General features: G+C 41.5%; 1 pseudogene; it reads right to left on the reverse strand.

The window, feature by feature from the left end:
- Nucleotides 1–7,613: 7,613 nt before the first annotated feature.
- On the reverse strand, nucleotides 7,614–16,926 carry LOC112107208 (annotated as a pseudogene).
- Between the last annotated feature and the right edge of the window lie 2,131 nt (nucleotides 16,927–19,057).

Consider the following 19,057-nt stretch of genomic DNA (forward strand, 5'->3'; position numbering starts at 1 on the left):
AGGGAGGGGCAGACTGGGTTATAATGACTGGTCAGGCTTCTGATCAGGGCAGGATGGTATGGTTGTGGGGCCCTAGGCTAGGGAGCTGGGGGGCATTGGCTGGAGCCTCTCTGTTCTTGGTTCATGAGAAGCATTCATGTCACTCAGCTGGGGCTGTCCCTGCCTGTGGATGGCTGAGTAAGTGCAGTACCTGGAGGGCTTTGCAGCTTGTCACAGCATCACAGTGAGCAAGGGAGCCCAGGCTGGTAAGCCAGAGGGCCCAGTGGTACCCCAGCTCCAGGTTGCATCCCGGGGAACCCATCACACACAGCCAAAACAGACGAAATGGTCAAAATCAAAATGAGCCCCCTCTCCCAATAATCATTTTGAGCCAGTCTAAACATTTTGGCCAACACAAAAAGGGCTTTACATGCCTAAATGCTTTTGAAAATACCACCAGGCACCTAAGTACCTTTAAAAATCTGATGCTAAGTGACTTAGGAGCATAAATCCCACTGAAAATCAACAGGGCTTGTGCTCTGATCCCCTTTACATGCCTTTTGAAAATCCCACCATACATCTGTCATGATACCTCCAGTCCACATCTGTAATGCAGGAATAATCACGTTGCCCCAGCTGAAATGGACATTCTGAAAACACATTAATCAATATTGGTGAAGGGGCCCAGAAACTTTCGTAAAGGGCATGACTCAAAACCCTACATATAAATAGGGCTAGTCCGGAATGGCTTTGTCCTGAGCAGACATCTGTCAAAAACTGACTACATGAGAATTCTTTTTCATGAGGCAGTGTGCACAAGACCCAAGGGATTTGTTTAATTCAAAAGTGCACTCGGCGTTAGTCTTGTCTCACAAAGGCGCCAATAACGCCTCATGCAGCCAGTGTACAAGAGGAGATTCAAACTCAATGCACAGGGGATTCGAATGACTTACCTACGCCGCTCACAATTTCTCCAGTAATTGAACTGTCCATAGTACCTGAAAAATATATTTGGGTTATCAGTCATTGCACCTTATCACTGACCATAATACAAATCACCTTGGAAACAAAATTCAGGGCACAATAAGTAAGGCCAAGTTAACATTTCCTGCAGGTTGTATCATAAGAAAGAAAAAAAGTGGTGGAACTACGTCTAATATACAGTATCTTCGATTCTTCTATAAGGCTGTGCCAGTACCTTGCCACTTTCTCCTTTGCAATATATCTAAATTTACCCTTTGGCTAAAATCCTTTTCCCAGGATCCACCATCTCTGTAGCTTCCCTGATGCACAGAGCCCCTCCCCCAACACACACCACACTGCAATCTGTCCACATTATAGCTGCTAAATGACCTTTGCTTGGATTCTGATTAGCCAGTGTCCTCTTTGAATCTCGCCACTGCAGCCTGCTTGCGTATTAGAGGTTAAAATTCTCTTCCTCTTTTTCAATGCCCCCTCACAATTTCATCCTTGACTACTTAGATAGGATTCTAATTCTGCTTCTGGCTTTGCCAAAAGCTTTCTCTGTGACATTTGAGAAGTCGCTTAGGCTGGGCTATCTAAGGAAGTTATCACTCATATCCCACTAAAATTCAGTTTTAACTTGTTTAGATTTCGTTGAATTTCCCAACTTTATTTCTGATTGGACCCTCAGTTTCCCATCCTGAATTTTCTTAGGGTTCTCAGATACTTTGGTGGTGACCATCAGAAAGTTGCCTATATTAATAAAGAAATATGATCTTCGCACAAGGCTTTGGTCCTGAGCACATACTCAGCAAACAGAGAACATAACTCATGAAGATCATTTATGTCATTAACAATCTGGATATGATTATCCTCTCAGGCAGAAGCAGATCAGAAGCAATTCCACAGCTGTCAATGCAGCAGTGCTGTAATGAAAACATGTTAGCTATCACTTTACTTGTAAGGGGTTTCCTGGTCATGATTGTAGGCTACAGGGGCTCTGAAGGAGGCATGTGATCTAGGTTTTTCAGCAGTCATTCTGCAAAAAGCCAGACTAGATCAAGGTGGGGAGAGTTGTTCCTCTCTGCCTTAGGTAGCAGCCTGCTTTTTCTCTGTTTTTGTTTTCTGTGTGTGAAGGTTCTGGATTTTAAAAGACATAAAGTAATATTACATTGCAGCCTTCTAGCAAGAGTATTTAATGTTTTTTTTAATCTAACTTCTCTGTTTGAATGCTGTGAACATAATAGCAGTTATAGCTGTAGGGTCAGGGCCAGAGATCCAGGAATATATAAACTACCTGGTGAAAAGGTACGTGGTGAAGGTCCTCCTGGCCCACTCTGTAAAGCATCTTCCATATCACCTGAAAATGTCATAGGAATTTCCAGTCATTTCACACAGCCACAGACAATAACACAAACATCTAAGGGCTGGTCTACACCTAAAACATAGGTAGACTTAGCTACTTTACTCAGGGTTGTGAACAAGTCACACCCTGAGAGATGTAGTTAAACTGACCTAAGCCCCAGTATAGAATTCTTCCATCAGCCTAGCTACTGCCTCTCGAGGGGGTGGGTTAACTACAACGATGGAAAAAAACCCTACTGTCACTGTAGGAAGTATTCACAATACAGTACAACAGCACCATAGCTGTGCCACTGTAGCATCTGTAGTAGTGTAGACAAGCCCTAAGAAACAACACTCAGATTACGATGAAGATATTCATCAGTAGCCCAAGGACAAAAATATGAGTTGAAATACCGCAGGATAGAATCTTCCCTCCTCTGCCTGTAATCTGGGTTCTCCAACATTTTGCCAGTTTTTTTTCGTTTTCATCTTATGAAAAATTATCCCTTCCTGTGTGTGCACGTGGCTAAAATCAATGCCCAGACATTATCATTTCCCCTCTCAGCTACTGCATCCTCTTCCTCTATTGCCTCCACAATATATTCATTAATCCCCCTCTGGTAGGTTCAAAGTTTTACCCCTAATATCATCTTCCTCGACTGGCAGTATGGGCACATCAGCATTAGGGCTCATGGAAAGTATCCTGTCAAAACTGTTTTAGCTTCAAAATTAGGGTGTGGGTGTGACATTGCACTCTATATAATTTTATGAAAATATGCTAATGAGTATGAATATAATGTAACTGGAATATGCTTCATGCAAAAGGTCTCTTGTAAGGTATCATTACAAAGCTTATAATCTACTGAGTGTGGTCATTCTATTTGTATAAATGTATCACTCTGGTATCTGAAACTAGAAATATGAAATATAACTCTGAGGTCCTATTGTTGTTATGCAAAGTGCAGGCCATTAATGGTGGTTTGGAATCTTGATAGCTCCCATTAACCAGGACAACTGACTGTAGATGGCTCTGTTTTACTTGTATGCCTTCCTGTATACATGTCTGCTGGCAAGTGGGTAATGAAGTCTTAGGCCTTGGCTACACTTGCGAGTTACAGCGCTGTAAAGCCACCCACAGCGCTGTAACTCACTGACCGGCTACACTGGCAAGGCACATACAGCGCTATATCTCCCTGGGTACACCGCTGCAGTTACTCCACCTCCCCGAGAAGCATAAGAAATACAGCGGAGTGGCTACAACTCTCCCCTGTGAGTGTGTACCAGGAATCAACCTGCAGCACTGTACTGATCACCTTGTCAAGTGTGGCCAATCCTCTCCATTGTTGTGACCGGCTGCAGGAATGCGGAAGTGCCAGTTTCAAAGCTCATACCACAGAGAAAAAGCAAACAGTTTGCTGTTTGCTTTGAGTGAGTGAATGAATAAGCAGGGGGCCGGGAGTTCGGAACTTGCTAAATAGAGTGCTCACGCACTCCAAAAAGCACTCTCTCTCCCCCCACACTCCCTGTCACACTCCACCCCACCCCCCCATTTTGAAAAGCACGTTGCAGCCACATGAATGCTGGGATAGCTGCCCATAATGCACCACTCCCAACACCGCTGCAAATGTTGCAAGTGTGGCCACGCCACTGCGCTGTCAGCAGTCAGTGTGGACAGACTGCAGCGCTTTCCCTACTCAGCTGTACGAAGACAGGTTTACCTCACAGCGCTGTACAGCTGCAAGTGTAGCCAAGGCCTTACAGTGACATGTGATCATGCTACCTGAACTGGAATCCATCTTTAACCTAGTGCTTTTCCTTTGAGAAGGAGGGGTGGGAACTCAGAGGGACAATGGATTCCCGCCTTATGCAAAAGATATATAAGTAGGTGGAACAGAACAAAAGGGGCTGCAATCATGAGAAATCCCCTAGCTATCACCTGAACAGGAACAAGGGCTGTACCAGGGGAAAGGATTGTGTCCACACTAGGTGTCCAGTCTGTGAAAGAAACTTATTGAAACATCTGAGCGTGAGATTTTATCTGTATTCAGTTTTATTACTGTATTAGGCTTAGACTTGCGTGTTTTATTTTATTTTACTTGGTAATTCACTTTGTTCTGTCTGTTACTACTTGGAACCATTTAAATCCTACTTTCTGTATTTAATAAAATCACCTTTTACTTATTAATTAACCCAGAGTATGTATTAATACGGTGGGGGGGGGGAGGAAACAGTTGTACATCTCTCTCTATCACTGTTATAGAGGGCGAACAATTTATGAGTTTACCCTGTATAAGCTTTATACAGGGTAAAATGGATTTATTTGGGGTTTGGACCCCATTGGGAGTTGGGCATCTGAGTGTTAAAGACAGCTTTGGGGCACATGGTTCAGACCCTGGGTCTGTGTTGGAGCAGACTGGCGTGTCTGGCTCAACAAGACAGGTTGCTGGAGTCCCAAGCTGGCAGGGAAAGCAGGGGCAGAAGTAGTCCTGGCACATCAGTTGGCAGCCCCAAGGGGGTGTCTGTGATCCAACCCGTCACAGTGGGGAGTTTGGATTCTCAGGGATATTTTTATGAAAATCCCCAAAATGTCAATGAAAACAGAAATTTTATATTTTTAAAATAATTCCATTTAATTCAAAAAAGCTATTTTTCACACACACACACACACACACACGAGACCTGGTTTACTTTGTTGATTAGCACCATTGTAAATTCAATAAATAAAAAAAAAAGATATATTTATATATTTTCTTCTTGAGCCATCTTTTGTCAAAACAGAGAATGTGAGTGTTAATATTTATTGTAATGGATAACCAATAATCACAACGCAATCGGCCCAATCCAGGTACAAATCAGAACTAACAAGACTGCTGTAAAGTACAACAGGTACTTTATAGGTTTCTAGGAATATAGTGCTATAGGTTTCTAGGAATATAGTGCTATACTGAAACATGTTAATAGCTGCCATAAGTGTTTTCTTTGATCTGAAGACCGCCACAGATCTTTTCAATGGGTCTGCCATGCATCCTTCAGACTCATCAGAAGACATATAAATCAGGCTACCTGGGAAATGGTTTTCCCATTCTACAAGAATTTTGGAGATTTTCTACATTTTCCTGCCTCGAATTGAGATAAATAGTCAAGATCTCAAAATGTTTTGCAAACCAACATACCTCACCGCAAAAATCAGTTCTTATCAATTGAAACATTTCATTTCAATTATTTTGAAATGTTTCATTTTGACTTTGAACTTTTAAAACTTTTCCCTTAGTATAAATGACGTTGAATTTCAAAATGAAAAGTCATTTTCAACTGAAAAAAAAATGATATTTTTTATTTAAAAGATGCAAAAACAACGAACAGTTTCAGTTTAAGCAAAGTGGCTGAAAAAAAACCATTTTGTCAAAAACTTCTGAATCAGCTCTACAATTAAGAACATAAGAACGGTCACACTGGGTCAGACCAAAGGTTTATCTAGCCCAGTATCCTGTCTTCCAACAATGGCCAATGCCAGGTGCTTCAGAAGGAATGAACAGAACAGGACAAGCATTGAATGACCAATCCTCTGTTGCTCATTCCCACCTTCTGGGAATTACACCCTTTTAGCAAAACAAATGCATACAGTGGAGAGTATTTCCTGCCACAGATCAGAGTTCAGACATGCATCCTGAGGTGTTTTCCTGCTTGCAGATGCAGAGGCTACAATACTGGTTGAAGACTGGGAATCTCAGAGGAAGAAAGCTAAGAGAAGGAGTTGTGAATGTGACCCTGAGAGGAAGCTCAGCGATAGAGCTGCTTGGGCATAGAGCTCATTAAAGTGGCAGATTTGGGGATTTCTGAGCAAGGAAACTGCTGAGTTTTTTGGTTTTACTCTGTTCAGGGAGACAGATTTTAGTGTACATATTTTGTAAATAAAGAAGATTAGACCAAATATACCTGACTTGTATAATCTATTTTTCCTCTTAACAAAATGGTCCCAAAGGTCCCAAATATTAACTAACAACTCAGGACAAAACAGGTAGCCATATGTATATACTTACTGGCTTCAGGTTCAAGGGTGGGTGCTGGAAACCCCTCCAATGTTCCTTCCCAACCACCTGAAAATGTCATTTGGATTATCAGTCATTTCATATAGCCAGGTACAATCATATAATCAACTGGGAAGCAACATTCAGATTACAGTGATCAGGGTCAAGTCAATATTTTCAAGTTTCATAAGAAACAAAATTGGTAGCAATGAGAAGAAATAAAATTTTCTTTTAGCTGAAACAGCTTTTCAACCAAAAATAAATTAAACCAAATGAAAATTTCTGCACAGCAACATTTTTTGGGGGGTTATTTCAAAACTTATTTTTTCAGTAAATTTGTTTCGGTTTTGGTAAAAACAATTATCGCTTTTTCAGAAAAAAAAATTAGTGAAATATTTTTGATTTCTGGTATTTCAATGATCAACCAATATTTTTTTCCCTCTCAAAAAGAAGACTTTCCCCCGGCAGGGTGGGAATGGCCCTTTTCAGACATCAGCAGTACAATGTAGCACCATTCACTTCTCTCTCGCCTTACCACATAGGCACATATGGTAAGTAATTCCACTTGTGTGATTGGAGTGACCATGGACTATAATGACCTACTTTTGTTAGCCACCGAGAATGGTGAATGCGATCCCCTGTTTCTCTTAAAGATACCAAAGAACATATCTGAAAAAAAACAACAATTAGGAGAGTCAGTCATTTCACAATACATTGACAATAATTCAGTCCTTTAGGAAACAAACTTTAGATCACAATGATTTAGGAGAAAAAATATATCGATGAAATTATAGCACATCCATTTCTGTCTACTCCCAACCAAGCTTGTCACGAAATCTCTATCTTGTCACTATTTTCTTCATCCCATGTTGAACATCCACTTAGCGTGGCACTGTGTCCCCCTCTGAAGGTGTTGATGTCACCTCTATTTATGGTTGAACTAGAGGAGACCAAAGTGACACTTGGAGTAGGAGTAGCTTATATATCCCTTCCTGTATGTCCATATGGCTCAAACCATCATCTAGACCTCATTACCCCCCATTTGACTTATTGACTAATTAATTAAGGGTTTTTTAAATATATAAAATTATAGCTGATGTAAACATTTTGATCAACATTTTTTTTCCTGTCTGAAAATGTGGTTTCATCAAAGTTGAAATCTTCCATAGGAATATATCAGTTTTGACCTTTTAAAAAAAAAATGTCCAGTAGGAAACTATGAAAGGAAACAAACAACAAATCAACACAATATGACACTTTATTTCATTTTTTAGAAATAATTCCCCCCCCCCCATTTTTGGCGTTTGAATTTTCACTGTATTTTATAATCTTTTTCTCCCTTTTAATACTCCACACCTTCTTCTTATTTTTTTTAAAACTCACTGGAGAAAGTGGAGGGTAGGAGTATATAAAAAGACATGAGAAATGTGGAGTAAAACCCAATTTTTCACACTTATTTTACTATTTTACAAATAGAAAAAGTTGAGTATTTTTCCCACCAAAAATTGTGGTTTTCTGATCTCGCCTAATAAAGATTAAAAAGTCAGCTATCAGTCAGTCTAGAACCAATTCCATAAATTAAAATAGAATAAATAAATAAATTAGACAGTCTGCAGAACACAAAACACCCTCACCCTCAGCAGCATACACACAGAGATGCCCTTTGCAGTGTGCTGTAGAAGTCCCTAGAGCTGGGTTATTTCAGACCAGTGCAAGAAGCTGGTTCTGGAGCTGATGAAGAAGACACCACTCTAAAAAATCCCACCCGGCAGGACATACTACTGCAGTACCTCTTTTATACAGCACCTGTTCTGTTTAAGTTGAGGACCTGGATGCCGACTCCATTGTGCTATGAGGACAGAAATTGCCATACCTTTTATGACTTTTTCATTTTCTTCTTTGCTGCCAATGCAACTTCCCCACAAACCTGAAAAGAAGAAGGAAAAGAGTATAAAATGATTTGACTCTCTGTTTACTAGGACAGGCTCTGCTTAGGGCTGATCAACATATTCTCTTCTAATTATTTTTCAATAGGAAATTGGGGTTTAAACAAAATGAAAATTTCAAGGAAAATGTCTGCTTTTATCTAAATATTTTTTCATTAGAAAACTGATTTTTTACTTTTATTTTTATTTATTTATGGTTGAAAATTGAAATGTTTTTGGTTTTCAGTAGGTTTTGGACAAATGTGTTTTGGTTTTCACTGTTTTGCCACTGAAATTTTTTATTGTGCAGGATTTTTTTGTTTTGTTTTGTTTTATGAAATGTCAAATTTCCCACTGAAAATTTTGATAACAATTAAATAATATTACATTTTCCACATTTCACTCATTGTTCTGTTCACTCCCTCTGAAACATCTGGCACTGGCCACTGTCAGAAGCCAAGACACTGGGCTAGATGGACCATTGGTCTGACCTAGTATGGCCGTTCTTATGTCCTTATTGACATGAAATGTTTCAACTGACCTGAACCAAAATGTTTTTTTGGATTTTTAGTTTGTGAACATTTTTGAGATTTTGACTTTCTGTTCTGATTCAGGAAAGGAATTTCTATTAATAACTTGAAATTTTTCCCAGCACAGGAAAACTGTTTTCTGCCCAGCTCAACTATCTATATATAAGCTCAATGTTATTATGTACGGCATTCGTTCGGTGTTAGAAGAAGTGAGTGAATGGAAGGAGGGATGAGAGGGTATATGTAGCTGGAATGAGAGCTGGTAGATTGTGTGGCTGGACACTCTCCACACTTCTCTATAATATATGTAAATATTACATATTTACATTTTAGAATTAAATGGTTGACTTGCGATATCTAGCCATCTAACCAGCCTCAGTTCTCTCTATCTGCAGGGACATGAGCATTCACCTTGTAGGTAACTCAGGTTTTTCTCTTCTTTCTGCTTCTTTAGCACCCCATTCTTGTATTCACTTCCAAAGTATTCCATGGGTACACTTGCTCCATAGCCAAGAAAGCTGGCTTCATGGGGGGGTGAACTCGAACCAGGTTTCTGAAAAATAAGAACAAAGAGTTTGGAAACAAGTCCAGCAATAGTTTTGAGGTGGCAGATGAATCACAGGAGGTATCCATAACTCAGTGGAATGTGAGCGTGCTTCAAACAACATCTACATTAATAAAGTTTCTTCCCATCCATGTTGTCCCATCTTCACATTCACTCTTGACTCCTATTCACATTCTGTATGAAGTCATTGGTCCTCACCTCCCAATCCCACACCACCTGCGTCTCAGTTCAGAGTTCTTACCACTGAAGTTGAGCAAATAATGTAATTTTATTTCAGGGGCTGAACCAAAATCTCTGGAGAAATATCCAGTCTGGTTAAACTGAAAAAAAAAAATCTATATTTTTGCCAAATTAAAAAAGTTTTTTAAAAAATCATTCTGAGTTGACATAAAGTGAAACTTTCTTTTGTTTTATTCAAGTCACAGAAAATATTTTAGTCAATTCATTTTTCCCTCCTTGATTCAGCTGTTTTCACTTATTTTTAATGGTCACATTTAAAAATTGAAAGACCCGTTTTAAATTGAAAAGTAGAAACAAAATGATTTTGCTCTTTAGAAAATTTTTCCCAACTGAAATTATTCATCATATTTAAAGTGACCTCAACAAACAGGGGTCTGAAAATGCAGTTTTCGGTGAAAAATCAATTTATTGAAAAAAATTATCCTAGCTCTACTTGATCACCCCTTTTGCTCCACCATTGAACTCCCTACCTCCCCATTATCTTCTCCCATTGTCATCCTCATGACATCTTCCAAGAGGCCCCAGCCATGCAAAGTTATCTTCAAGTTCCAGAAAGCCCACATGATCCACTAATTCATCTGCAATTCCTCCTATTGGTTCCACTGCATATAAGTCCCTCTGAACCCTCTCCAAAATGTGTAAACCACCACTTGGTCCCAAGCTCCATCCAAAATATAAGAGAAAAACTGGGCAAGTCTAGGGCTGTGCAGAAGTCATATTTCCCTTTTAGAGGGAAATTCCACAGTTTTGACATTTGTTCTTGTTCTGCATTGGATTGAAAACAAAACAGAAACAATCAAAATTTCCTGCAAAAAGAAATGTTTAAGACAATTATGGTTTGGGTCAAGCAACAAAGTTTCATTTTGATTTTGATTTTTTATTTCACGTTAATTTATTATTTATAAAACCTAAAATTAAATACATTTTGAAGCAAAATATCACCTTGAAACTAAAAATTGAAAGGCTTCATTTGGGTATTTTTCTAAATGATTTTTTTGTCAAAACTGACACATTTCCATGGGAAGTTTTGATTTTGTTAGAACATTTTTGACCAGCTCTAATCAAGCCTAAAAGTGAATGGAGAGATCGCTTGTGAGTTTCTTGTGAAATTATTCTTTCATGCTACTGGAATTTTGCTGTGTTATTAATGATGTTAGCTTCCCACATGCTTGAATGGGCATAATTTTTATTGCTAAATCAAAATAAGTAAATAAAATAATAAAGTGTGTCTCCACCTAAAAAGATATACTAATGTAAGAGGAAGGGAAAAAGAAAATGAGAGTGAGTTTGAATTTTGCTTACAAAAAGTTTTCGCATGAAAAGTAGCCTTTTTTCAAAACCAAAACGTCTTGTCAGCAGTAGTAGATGTTACCTGAGGTTTCCAGGTTATGTGAAATTTTCTGCCATAGGTTTTTACTGAACTTTTAAGCAAAATTTGTATGGATTTGTTTCACTAATGCTTTTCTTAATGAAAATCAAGATTTTGCTAAAGAAAATAAAAGTAAAGATATGTTTTTGATAAAATGTCTAGAGGGAAAACAAGGGGAAAATATTGTAGATAATGTCATGAAATATGGAAAAAAGGTCCATTAACAACCCTGACAACCAGACAAAGATTTTAAATTTTGAAATTGTTTACCATTTCCCCCCCCCATTTTTCAACAAGCTCTAAAGACAACCTTGGTGTCTCTGCCGTGAGGAGTTGCATGTTGATGTAATAAACTACAGGCTTCTTTACACTGAGATTATCTAGAGATTTGTGTGTTTGGTTTTACCGGGAGAGTATTCAGTTACTTTGCAGAAACTTCGCTCATCCACAGCTGCATAGATGGGGTAGGGATTATTTCCATTCTCAGACGCACCCCTCTGCTCCGACAAGTGCCCCTTGTCCAGCTGTGAAGACAGGATTTGATAGGTTCAGACAAACACATGCCTAACTTTAACCTATGATTTTAACACTGTCTATATTCCCTGCCCTGACAGCTCGGTCCAAGCCTGAGCTCAGGGCACCAGCATGTTACCACATGCTGAGACGATAGCTAGACAGATGTGGAGTTTTCTCTCAGTTACCCAAGCATATAGATGAACTAATTCAAGTAACTTTACTGAATTCAGCAGAGCCAGTCAGCATTTATACAGGTATAACTGAGAACAAACCTTCCTCAATGACGAAGTGGTCAAGCCATTAGCCTAGGACTTAATTCCCTGCTTCCCCTGCAGTCTCCCTGCAGGGATGGGACAATGCACAGAGATCCAGAAAATCCATTCAAGCATGTTCTGGGTGGAACCCAAAGCCTGTTTAGGGAGATTTCACACATCTCCCCTACTCTGAACACTAAGCCCGGGTTCTGACTCAGGTGTGAGCCCAAGACCTGTTTCTGTGCATGCACAAATCAGTCTGACTTGGCTCAGCATGTGCTCAGGACCCAGGTCTTAGGACCTGAGTAGACGAGTGGGTCAGAACCAGAGTCCCACAGTGACTTGGGTCCAAGCCCTCTCGTTTTGCAGTGTGGATGCAAATCAAGCCGCAGACCTGAGTCGGAAGGTTGGGTAGTGCAGTATGACCACATTAGCATGACATCTGGGTCCGGCAGCTGTGGGTACATCTGCACTGCAAAGAGAAACCCATGGCACCAAGTCTCAGAGTGTGGGTCAATTGACGGGCTTTTGGGGCTTGATCAGTGGGACTTAAAACACTAGTGTAGACATTCTCCTTTGAGCTGGAGCCCAGGGTCCGAGACCCGCCCCCATTGCCGGGTTTCAGAGCACAGGCTTCAGCCCGAGCTGAAACACCTACACCGCTATTTTAGCCCACAAGGCAGAGCCCCAGGAGTCCAAGTCAATTGACCAGGCTCTGAGACTCAGCACTGCAGGTTTTTCTTTGCAGTGTAGACGTAATCTTTAAGCCCAGGTTTACACTGCAGTGTGGACATTCCAGCCCCGGCTTGGAAATGCCAGGTACACCAGCCTGGGTCCCACAGACCCAGATTTACAATGCGGTATAGACATACCTGGTGTGGCCTTGAGCAAGTCAAGCCAGGCCAGTTTTTAAAAGGTATTTAGACACCTAGTAGGATTTTCAAAAGCATGTAGGCTCCCAAAGCCCATTGAAATCAATGGGTGCTAGGTGCCTGCGTGCTCATCCCACAAGGTGATATCTTTAAAAATCTGGCTCTGGGATGCTCCGTGCCTCAGTTTTCCCTCTGTACACTTCCCAACCTCACAGAAATGTTGTGAGGATAAACACACTTCATGAAGAGCCCTGATACTTCAGTGATGGAGGCCAGACAATGACTTTAGAGAGTTACAAAACGGAAAGTTTTTCACCCACCTCATGTAACATTCCATAGACCACGGTATAGGCCCAGAACTCAGTCAGGGAATAGTTTTCATCCTTAGCTGCCTCGAGTAGCATTTCCGTTGCCTTTCTGAGGTTCCAGGTGGATTTGGTAAGTGCATCACACATGTGTTTCTCCAAGGCCTGCAATTTCTCTGCCCAGTCCCCATTGTTGTAGAGAGATGACATACACCTATTACAGAGACAAAACACACACTGCAAGGGGAATGGGATGTGAGCTATTTTCCCCAGCCCTTTCAATCTCTGCACAGTTATTTATTTATTATCATTCTACCATTGCAATGCATCTGTAAGCCGCAAGGATTGCGTGGCTGGCTAGCTGCTATGGAAAGCCATGGCCTCAGCAGAGATAAAATTCAAGTCCCCCAGGTCCTTATCAGACTAAGCAAAAGGAGAATCTCCATTAGCAATATGCAGGGTCCATGACACATAGTGTGAACAGCTCTGATTACATCCAGGACATTTGTAACATCTGCATACCTGTCCAACCCATCATGACTCTGCTGCCCTAATGCTGACGTCAGTGGGACCTTTTGTGCAGAAAGGTCGGGAGGGGAAAGATGGTTCAGTGTTTAGGGCGCTAGCCTACAACTCGGGAAATGTGTGTTCCACTCCCTGCTCTCCCACAGATTGTACCCCAGTCACTAATTCTCCCTGAGCCCTGGTTCCCCATAGGAAAAGGGAGACAGGCACTTCCCTACCTCATAGGGGTGCTGTGGAAATAAATATGGTGGTACTCAGATGCTATGTTAATCCGGGGGGGGGGGGATAAATACCTATGATAATTAGAAAGTCACCCACTTGTGTCAGTCTCCTGTTGAATTGCACCAACAGCTGAGTGCCTAACTCCCTTAGGCTCCTGTGTCTATTGCTACTCCCTGTAAGGCTGTCAGTGTGTGGGCCTGTTAGATCAGATGTTCTGAAGGACAGTCTCCTTCTCCACTAAGGAACTAACTCTGCACTGTATCCTACAATCTTGCAGTCATTGTTGTCTCTTTTTGCCCTGGATTTCCCCATCTTGTGTTACATCCAGTCACTTGTTCCTGTTTAACGACCCCCAGTTATGTCCATTTCTCACTATTCCCATGGCACAAACCATTGTACACACCCTGCCCCTCTTTAAGGACAACTAGAATAAGGGACAACAGAAGGTACTAGGCACCATTCTGCTATCCTGCTTTCAGCACTAATGCCAACAACAAGTGTGCCAAAAATCACAAGTCAGGTCACATAAAATCCTGAGATTGGCTTAAAAATCATGAGCTTTATTTTAAAAAGGTGGGTTCTTTTTATTTGCCTCTTGGCATTTTTTCTGGTAGGGTTCACATTTCCAAGCGTCTCTCCACAACCACCAAGGCTAGAAACTTATGCTTCATAATATCATGAGAGCTGATGCCTGGTTTACACTAGCCTGTCAAGTCAGCATAATGGTGTTGCTCAGGGGGGTGAAAAATCCATACTCCAGAGTGGCATAGTTAAGCCGACATAAATCCCTATGTAGGCAGCGCTAAGTTGAGGGAAGAATTCTTCTGTTAGCTTAGCTATGGTCTTCAAGGAGCTGGATTAGCTACGCGAACGGGAGAACCCCTCCCTCTGCTATAGGCAGTGTCTATACTGAAGCGCTACAGCAGCACAACTGCAGATTCGCAATAACATTGCAAGAGCTATAAATATTAAATTAGAACTATAGGCCTGGGCCCCTATCACTTTTGCCCATGTAGAAATTTTAGGAGGGTCACGTCCACACAGGCTCTTTGTCTGTTAACCTGGGGCTTGAGCATCTATACTCAGTTGTAACCCCAGGTTTGGAATGGTTGAACTCTGGGTCTTAAGATGGGGTTCCAGAATCTACACTGCATCATGCGGGACTGAATTCAGCCACCCATATCCCAGACTTTCTAACGTCCTCCCAAAATGTAGCTGCATTAGCCCTTTGGTTGTGATGCAGTGTGGGAAAAACTTGACTGTCCACCAAACCTGACTGTCCAGAGGACAAAGGAAGACAGCCTGTGGGACATCTTTGGTGGACTCCCAGAGCATGAGTCCAGTGGGACTGCATCTAGACTGCAAAGCAATAGAGCTTGAACCCTGAGTCCTGCCCTGATTCAGGCTCAGACCTTCCACTCTCATGGAGCCCTGGGACCCTGGGTCTAAGCCTTGGGTTAGCATGATTTGGTGTAGAGGGAAGAGGGCTTGAACTTGAGCCTGAGTTTGAACCCTGGACTTACACTCCAGTGTAGACGTACTCGCACAGTCTCACCTCCTCAGGAAATGGACAGACAGTGTTTTCCTATTGGTGATGGAGTACCCAGCATGTCCTTTGGCTAATAATAACAATGGCAAGGATTGTCCCTGGCTGTCAGTTCTATAGAGGGATACACTTTCACTCACACTTCTCTTGGCATGTGCCTACCATGTTGCACCTGAGACCCCAGACAGATACATGATGGTGTCCAGGAGACCATGCTTTTGTAGCTCCTGCAGGGTTCCATGAAGGGCGATCATGGCCCGCAGACCTCCCCCAGCTCCCAGGATGGCAATATTGGGCACATCTTCCTGAGGAAGGGAAAAGACACAACAACATATAAACTAGGATTACTGAGGAATCTCCCTTGCTCATGTAAATTACTTGTGTGGTATCTACAGTCACACACCTGCCATTCCCACCTGGGACAACCCCCATCACGTAGTTTAAAAGAGTATCTTGTAGGACCCAATCCGGCAAGTGTTTACACCTGTGAGTGTCTTTATTTACATGGGGAGCTCCACTGGCTTAAATGCAACAACTCCCATGAGTAAAATTATTCACAAGCTTTCCTGATTGCTGCAATGAGTTCTGATTTTACCTCTTGATCTACAAGAATAACCGCAATAGCTGCTTCAATGTAAGATACGTATGTGTATATTATGTATTACATGTATCATAACTACTGTTAATTATCAGAACTGCTGGAAAATATTTCAACGTGAGGGTTTGTTTGTTGGTCAATTTAGGAGGTTGGGGGATGAAAAATGCATTTTTGATTAAAAGGAATTTTTTTATTGATACATGTTGGGGGGTTTGCCCAAAACCTTGGGGGGAGGGGAACCATTGTTTAACAACCAAAAACTCCAAAATATATATGTTTGACATCAGTGCCACAATATGTTTGGTTTTAGGAAACAGAAAAAAAAATCAGATTTGAGGTTTTAAAAGAAAACTTTTTAAAAAAATCTGTGGGGGGAAAAAATCAGCATAAACGAAAAAAGTAGAATAGAAAATAAAATAGATTTCCCAATCTGTTTTATCTGTCATTTATATTTAAGCATGCATTTACGTTCATCATAATTCAGCAAAGCTCTTAAATGTGCACTTAATTTTAGCCATTTACTGAAGTCCCATTGGCTTCAATTTGTTTTATTCTATTGAAAAAAAAAACAGAAACAAACAAACAAAAAAACAACTTTTTGATGAACACATTTTCACCAGCTCTGCATGAGTAATTATTACTATTGTCAATGTTCCTCTACAATTCAATAAAACATTGATGGACTCCTACCAGATTACAGGGAATTCCAAGGCTATCCAGGCATTTCTTCACCTGCACCTTTCTGTTGCTTGTGCCTAGTTTTTCCCCTTCCGAGAGCTCATAGGAAATTCGGACTTTACCTTCACCCTGGGGGGGAAAAAATGTCAAGAGAATGTATCATCTCTGAAAAATCTGCCAGGGATGGGACAATGCACAGAGACCCAGAAAATCCATTCAAGCATGTTCCGGGTGGAACACAAAGCCTGTTTAGAGAGATTTCACACATCTCCCCTACACTGGAATAACAGAGGGAAATCTCCATGAGGAAAAAGAGAGACAAGGTGGATGAGGTGATATCTTTTATTAGACCATCTTCTATTGGTGACAGAGACAAGCATTCAAGCTCCACACAGCTTCTCTTCAAGTCTGGGAAAGGTACTTTGAGTGCCACAGCCACATACAAGGTTGAACAACTTATTAAACATAACGAGTTAACACATGTTGCAAGAAATCACTCAAAATCTCATATCCTGGGACCAACATGGCTGTAAGTACAATGCAAACAACTATGAGGAGAAGCTCATGGACACTTCCCAACACTTCCCCCGTTTTTCTCCACCACCACTCTGGGTGGTGAACAGACCCACTGACTGCAGCAGGAACACATGAAGGAATAGATTTTGCATGTGTCATCTGCACTACATAATACCCTGTCTCTACCCTCCACAAAATGATCAAACGTGGTACCTGCAGTGATGGTGGCGGGGCTCAGCTTGGTCCCCACACTGTGCAAAAAGTCATGCTTGTGTGCAAGACCTAAGATCCACAGGCATGCTCAGTTTCTGACCATTTGACTATATGCTTCTGTAGCTTTTGGCTGCAGAGCGGGAATGAGGCTGTGGAACTTATCCAGAGTGCATTTCATTGAGCAGTAGCAGTGTAAATAGGAAATGGTCAAAATGAACCCTGCAGCTTGGAGTTTCAGGTGTATATTAGCTACCCTCTGTCATAACTATAAAGGGAAGGGTAACAGCCCTCCTGTGTACAATACTATAAAATCTCTCTTGGCCAGAGACTCCAAAATCCTTTTACCTGTAAAGGGTTAAGAAGCTCAGGTAACCTGGCGGACACCTGACCCAAAGGACCAATAAGGGGACAAGATACTTTCAAATCTTGGTGGGGGGAAGGCTCTTGTTTGTGCTCTTTGTTTTGGGAGAGTTCGCTCTTGGGGCTAAGAGGGACCAGACATCAATCCAGGCTCTCCAAATCTTTCTGAACAAGTCTCTCATATTTCAAACTTGTAAGTACAGCCAGGCAAGGCATGGTAGTTTTCTCTTTGTTTTCTCAACTTGTAAATGTACCTTTTACTAGGGTGTTTACCTCTGTTTGCTGTAACTCTGAACCTAAGGCTAGAGGGGGGTCCTCTGGGCTCTTTAAGTTTGATTACCCTGTAAAGTTATTTTCCATCCTGATTTTACAGAAATGATTTTTACCTTTTTCTTTAATTAAAAGCTGCCTTTTTAAGAACCTGATTGATTTCCCCTGTTTTTTAGATCCAAGGGAGTTGGATCTTGATCCACCAGGAGTTGGTGGGAGAGAGGAGGGGGGGTGGTTAATTTCTCCGTGTTTTAAGATCCAAGGGGTTTGGATCTGTATTCACCAGGGAATTGGTGAAGAGTCTCTCAAGGCTACCCAGAGAAGGGAATTAGCACATTGGGAGTGGTGGCAGCAGACCAGATCTAAGCTGGTAGTTAAGCTTAGAAGTTTTCATCCAGGCCCCCACATCTGTACCCTAAAGTTCAGAGTGGGGAAGGAGCCTTGACATGGTGGCAGAGCGGTGGGATCATTTTAAACCAAAAGCCAGTAAGATTTTTTTTCTCCTTTCTAGCTGCTTGGAAAGCAGAGCTGAAGGTAGATGCATATCTTATCTATTCTTGCCTGAATGCAGAGGTGCTAAGTTTTTTTAACAAGGGTCTTTGTTAAGAGAAGGGTTCAAGCAGTGAGCAAACAGCTGGCAAAAGGAATTTACAAGCTGAATTGTTTTTTTTCCTTTCTACCTCTCAGGGATAGCTAGTTAGAAAGTCTCTGTTACCTAAGCAGCCTGAGCTGAGTGCATCCCAGTTTCAGTGAACTGCAGAGGGGTGTGGCCCAGCACAAGAAAGCAGGGAAATGACTACCAGTGAAGCAGCTAACAAACTAGAACTGGCAAGACTGGAAGCAACAGAAAAAGAAAACGAACATAAGAGACAGATGGAACTAAAACAATTAGAAATTAAGGCAGAGGAGGCTGCCCACAAGAGAGCTATGGAGGAGAGGGAAAGAGAGAGGAAGCATGAACTGTAATTAGCAAGGGCTAGGCCGGATATACCAGCCAACCCTAGCAACCCCTCTCCAGGTACCGCTTCCTATCCCAGAAAATTCCCCACCTACAAGGCAGGCGATGATACTGAGGCCTTCTTAGACAATTTTGAAAGGGCTTGCCTTGGGTACAGCATCACTACAGACCATTACATGGTAGAGCTGAGGCCGCAGGTCAGTGGACCCTTAGCAGAGGTGGCGGCTGAAATGCCTAAGGAACACATGAACAGTTATGAACTTTTTAAAAACAAGGCCAGA

This window comes from Terrapene carolina, unplaced genomic scaffold (genome assembly GCF_002925995.2).
Source record: "Terrapene carolina triunguis isolate 2854851 unplaced genomic scaffold, T_m_triunguis-2.0 Scaffold612, whole genome shotgun sequence".
Classification (NCBI taxonomy): Eukaryota; Metazoa; Chordata; order Testudines; family Emydidae; genus Terrapene; species Terrapene triunguis.